Source organism: Aplysia californica, unplaced genomic scaffold (genome assembly GCF_000002075.1).
Source record: "Aplysia californica isolate F4 #8 unplaced genomic scaffold, AplCal3.0 scaffold00403, whole genome shotgun sequence".
Taxonomy (NCBI): domain Eukaryota; kingdom Metazoa; phylum Mollusca; class Gastropoda; order Aplysiida; family Aplysiidae; genus Aplysia; species Aplysia californica.
This window is the reverse complement of record NW_004797673.1, coordinates 284,245-290,703: the sequence shown is the minus strand read 5'-3', so window position 1 is coordinate 290,703 and position 6,459 is coordinate 284,245. Positions and strand designations below refer to the sequence as shown.

General features: G+C 39.2%; 1 protein-coding gene across 1 annotated transcript in view; it reads left to right on the top strand.

The window, feature by feature from the left end:
* LOC101860034 overlaps positions 1–6,459 on the top strand; it is a gene marked incomplete at its 5' end in the record, with an annotated part of 28,711 nt that overhangs the window by 949 nt on the left and 21,303 nt on the right.

Sequence of the window (6,459 nt, the reverse complement as noted above, 5' to 3'; positions counted from 1 at the left end):
ACACACACACACACACACACACACACACACACACACACACACACACACACATATGTATTTATCTATCTTTACAGTAAACTATGCTTTAGTATAATAAGTTAATTAATTGCTATAATATAGAAGAATACAAAATTGTTTACCTGGAAGATGACCCGTAGCTCTTTCCAAACAAAAGTCCGAGTTTTTTTCGATCAATTTTTTTTTTTTTTTACATTACAAGACTCCTCAACTTAGCGAAGGTGATCGCAACTTTCGCTTGAGCCTTGTTCATGGCAGAAAACCTGCCTGGGAAGCAGCAGTACGGCTAAAATGCAGTGCTTGTATTGTTCTCCACTTATACAAAGATTTTAGCACACTTGAAAAGTCCGGGATAGGCAAAGAATAGGACAGTCTCGAATGACCAGCCCTGTTCAAGAGAGGCAGATTTAGCTGTCGCATATGCGAAATCGTTAAGCTGTACGTATTAATCGTTAAGCTGTACGTATTACGCTTTGCTTTTCACGATATTTATGTTTTTATTTTACAATTTAGTCCAAAAGTTCAGGTACCTCAGAGCCTTTTTGAGTATTTTCGAGTCTTTGTTCGGTTTTCAGTTTAGTTGTTTAGTTAAGTCTGTTGTTGTTGTTGTTTTTTTTGTTTTTATTTTCTATATTCATACAAAACATATGGGGTGGGGGCTGATCATTGATTTAAAACAGATCTTCTTATCATTTATGTACAATGCTGTCAAAATATTTTATATCAAAGTATGATGTTTGCCTCGTATTCGAAACCTGACAGCGACGAAAAATGTTCTTTAAAAAAAAGTTCTCCTTCCACCTTCTTTTCTGCTTCCTAACCATGTTTTGTAGTCTGTTTTCGTCTCCACTTTCTGCCCCCTCTCCCCACCCCTCCCATTTGCCCTCTTCTCTGGGCTCCTAACTCTTTTGGCAGCCTTCTACTGCTACTCCTTGGCTCCATACTGCTGTCTTTGAGCCACACCGCGGATCTTATGTTAGGAAAGATCTAACTCCGAGCCTTCTCGGATGAAAGTGGAACATCTCTGAGGTCCCGTGTGTAAGTTGCGCCCATAAAGATTTCTTGGCGGTCCTAAAATCGATAAGAGTAGTCTTCAGCCGCCACCTGGGCAAAATTCAAAATGCCCACAAATGGTAAATTAATGTTTAATGTGTCCCGCGCTCTCGTACAACATTATGCAGTTGCGAGCGCCGCAACACACTTACCAAAACAAAAAAGCGCGCTCTCTCTCCCCCCCCCCTCTCTCTCTCTCTCTCTCTCTCTCTCTCTCTCTCTCTCTCTCTCTCTCTCTCTGTGTGTGTGTGTGTGTGTGTGTGTGTGTGTGTGTGTGTGTGTGTGTGTGTGTGTGTGTGTGTGTGTGTGTGTGTTCTCCCTCTCTCCATCTCTTAAAATGGGTTAGGGGGAGGGGGGGAGTGTTTGGAGAGTATTTGGCATTACACTCTAAAAACTTCATTACTTTTATGCGTCTGCAGCTTGTTAATGCTTGCCGACTGGAATCCAACAAATGATATTTATTGAGAACGGCACAGAGCAGCGACTGACATGCACATTCGTGTTCCCGAATGATTTAAGCAGTTTAGAATCTTTCTCTTCATTGCCACTCTGGACAAAAGTAATAAATTCTGCTTCTAATTTAGACTCGCAGCTCGGAACTCGTTTCGCACAGAGCAACAGCTTAATTAATTGTTTTGAAGAGAGGGAAATTGGAATTTTATCTTCCCCAGTTCCGACATTGAGACGCATCCTTCATTATTACGCTTGACGGCCCGTCTGAAGATCCCAGGCCAGAGTTTAATAGACGGAAATAAAATAAAATTAACGGCAACGCCATTTAAAAGGAAACAAAAGTACGTGTACTCAACAGGCGCTTGCGGTGTATTAGTTATTCTCTTTAGTTAGTCTCAAAATAGATATGAGTTCGAAAGCCGGAGATAGACACTATCTTCTTTGCAATACCAACTGTCTTTTTTATTGGATCCTATTTTCCATTCAGTCCTGGCTCCGGCTACCCTGTTAGGCAACTTGCCTCCTAACTAGTTCAACTTTTGACGTTGGAGGTGTAGAACAACTACAATCATCTCAATTGAGACCATTTTCTGGGCTTCCACCCTGCCTATTAGGGTCAAGCCGGTCTGAAAGGGATACAACGTCAAAGCAGAAAAACTGAGGCACTCAATACATATTCTAACTACACGAGAATCAATGTCAGGTCTTCTGCGTGCAACGGCGAAACTCTTAACCGTCACATCGCATTTTCTGGAAAACGTGTCAAAAGATTAGTTTGTTTCTGTAGCTAGCTGTTTTTGTGTTTTGTTGTCACTGGACTGAGGGAGACTCCACAGAGACTAGAAGGTGGTTTTCCTTCACAGGACTTGTGAAATGACTTATGAAACATGTCTTTTTACCCTTATAATTTGATAGCGTGGTTTGGCCACTTCACGAGGAAGCCCCTCTCCTTGCCCTTTATTTAGTTCCAAATAGAGTCAAGCGTTGACCTCCATGGTGAACTGGAATTACGTTACAGTGTACCGTTTTGGATACTTTAATACAAGTCAATGTACGGTGCTCACCTCATACACAAACTCTGTCTAGACGGTAAACCTAAGCATTATTCCCTGTAAGACAGTAGGACAATTTGCATTCGTCGCACGGTTGTGGGGTTGCAAATGAGGCAATTTCCACCCGTTCGTCTCTCTTCTTTCGCCAAAATGACGCCATACTTCGCAGTCGTGGGAGGAGTGGAAATTTCTCTCGTCAAGGATTACCTTCCTCTGCACGTGTCGATAATTTACTGGAGTGACCGTTTTATAACGGACTTATTTTGTAAAAATTTGACCGTAAATGTTGCTTGTTGGTAGATAGTATCACAGCTGTTAACTTCCTAGATTTGCAGATTTGTTGCAGTTACATTCATTTTTACTGTCACTTAAAATCCTTTTCGGCTCTGTTCATGTTGTGCTACCCCTTTAGCAGCATAGATATTTTAAGCGATTTTGTGGAGTGCAGACAGGGCAGAAAGAGAAAATGGAACTGAGCGGGGAGAGCGGTGGAGATAAGAGTGCAAAGAGGAAAGAATTGAGGACAATTGCCAAGAAGATGGAACACGTTATTTTTGTACTGTGAAGGATGAGCGCATTCCAGGAGCGGGGTTTGGGTGTGTGTGTGTGGGGGGGGGGGGAATCGACTAAAGATTTGTAGGTTGTTATTGTTACTGATTGGTCTGTATTCATCCGTGGCACGAGTTACTATTTTGGGGGCTCTAACAATGGGATAGTCTTCTTGTTCACGTAAAGATGTGTGGTTCAGACCTCAGGACAAAGAAAGAGCTACGAGAAAATGGAACCACAGAGAGAGAGAGAGAGAGAGAGAGAGAGAGAGAGAAAATAACAGGAAGAAGAAAACCTCTGAAGAATGCAAGCTATTTATCTGGTATGGTGAAGAAATTTACGTTTTGATAACAAGAATACAAAAGCAAAAACAAGTCACTTAGTGCAGAATGCACTACTGAAGGTCCCACATAGCCAAGGATATTGTCTTTGAACCGGAGCTCACTACCCATTGAAATAAGCCTCACAAAAAAACCCCCAACATTTCCACTCGTTGCACGGCTGCAAGTAGATTCTAAGCAAATGGGGCACTTTTTGCCTGTTTGTCTCGCTTCCCTGTATGTGACGTCTTTCGCAGACGGACAAGGGGCGAAATTCTTCTACAGTGCGGTCAAAAAATAGTGGCACATTTTTATCCTCAAATATCTCTTCAATGTCACCCATACTTTGCACAGCAGTTTGTATCAATTTGTCTTTACTTAATCATATTTTTCCACAACAATTGGGGCAAGATTAAAAAAAATAAAACCTTTCTTCATAAATACAACAAATCTCCATCACGCCGAAAATTGAATTGTTCACAGCACTTCCCGCTTCTGAAACATATTTTGCGCAGGCATATTATGGTCAAAGTCACTGCTCACCGATGACTCTTTTTAGCGGCAAGACTAGTTACAAGAAATTAATTTTACATTGAACACTTTTTTGCACTAAAAGTTATCAAAACATGCATTCAATAAACATAATCTCGCATTTCGAAAAAAAAAAATGACAGACTTGCTTACATGAATATTGTCCCAGCTGTAAACGTTTAATTAAAAAATCTGTACAAACCACTTACTGTTTTTTTTAAAAATTGGTATTTTAAGGAATTTTCAAGAATAGAGCCAACAGGTGTTTACAAAAATATTGATCTGTTTATAAAAATTGATACAAGCCATTGTGCAAAAGCTGGGCAGTTTATGTTTGATAGTTGAGGAGATGTTCTGACAATAAGTTCCGCCACGAACTTTTGACGGCACAATAGTGTGTGAGCGGGGGCCACAGAATTCTACACTTATAGAAGCGGAACTCCCTCTTCGCGATCGCCGATTCGCTGTGAGGAATTGAAACTAAAACATGGCGGCCGGTTGAGGGCACCTTTGGCTGCGCCGCACAGCGAGGCTTCGCGTTGCTATGCACGCTGATGCTAGTGGTAGGGCTTGGAAGACACCTTACATCAGTATTTTAAAACTTTCTTCGAAGAGGAAATATAGTGAAATAGTCTAGTACATTTTTATTATGTCATAATTGGCAATGTTACAATGTTTTTGTATTTGTATTGTTGGTTTGTTGTTGGTTTTTTAATGATGGGATGGGATCTAGAATCTAGATCTAGATAGATCTAGATCTCTAGATCTACTAAAGACCTTCACAATCACAATACACTTGATAATAACACTAATTATGAACATTAATTCTGTTGGCAAAATATCTAGATATAGTCTTGATTAGTACTAGATCTACGATAAAGGGACGCTGACAGTAACATGCTCACTACAATAATATTGTCATTAAACTTAAGGCCATCCAAAGCAAGCAAAAAAAGAACAATATAAGCCTTTTCTCCAATTTACTAGAAAGAGATAAATAAATTGAGCTTATATTGAGGAAATGTATTATTTCTCACTTTAAGAATTCATTTCTGTGTTTGCATCAGTAGTGTGTACAACAACATATGCTTTGTTTAAAGCACATGCGAGTCTAACAAATACAAGAGATTGGAGAATGTGTCGGTTGCACATAAAATACATAGGCCTATTGTACATGCTCCCAAAAACACAAAAATGCAGAAAAGGCCTCAAAATATTGGTTTACACATAAAAGCCAATAATGCAAAACAAAGTAAACAAGAGTGGAACTGGCATAATAATATGTTTCCTGAATATATGTTCAAAGTCATTTTCTGTGCGTTGGGAGTGTGATTTCTAATGCATGAATGATAGGCTCATTTAGATGTGATAATGAAGAAACTTGTGTCTACAGTCACAACAGAAAGAGTTCCATGGCGAGTGATCACTGGTCAAGGATTTCAGAGCTGTGTGCATTTTGAGAAAAATGTATCCCCATACCCTGGATCACATGTCGAGGGGATGGGCTTGTCCCTCTGTAATCCCCGCACACAGTAAACAAACACATATTTTTGAACACGAATAAGAAAAAATAAGTGGTCTCTTGTTACGGATCAAATTGAAGTCCTGTTTCAATTCGATTAATTGATAAAAGTGCGTATCGCAATGCGTTGGCCACCCCTGCCCTATAGGACTATGCTATTTAATAAATACATTTGTCAGACCTGGAATCTTTAATGCCCGCACACAGTAAACAAGCACACATTTTTGAACACGTATAAGAAAAAATAAGTGTTGTCTTGTTACGGATCAAATCGAAGTCCTGTTACAACTCAATTAATTGATAAAAGTGTGTATCGCAAGGCATCGGCTAACACAGCACTATTACGCTATTTTATAAATACATTCGTCAGATCTGGAATCTTTAATCTTTAATTTTTAATCCCCGCACACAGTAAACAAACACACATTTTTGAACACGTATAAGAAAAAATAAGTGTTGTCTTGTTACGGATCAAATCGAAGTCCTGTTACAACTCAATTAATTGATAAAAGTGTGTATCGCAAGGCATCGGCTAACACAGCACTATTACGCTATTTTATAAATACATTCGTCAGATCTGGAATCTTTAATCTTTAATTTTTAATCCCCGCACACAGTAAACAAACACATATTCATGAACACGTATAAAAAAATAAGTGGTCTCTTAATGTTACGGATCAAATTGAAGTCTAGTTACAATTCAATAATTGATAATAGCGCGCATTGCAATGCATTGGCTAACTCAGCATTATACGCTATTTAATAATACATACGTCAGATTTGGAATCTTAAATTATAATCATAATTATATGAGCCCGCGCGTGGGAAGTGAAAGTGAAAGGAATTGAAAATGCTTTCAAAAACAATTATGAAAGTAACATAATTAAAGTTGGACTACATGTGCTTATAAAGGCCCAAAAAGGTGTATGGATGCGGAAATAAATGTTTCGGATGAAAATAA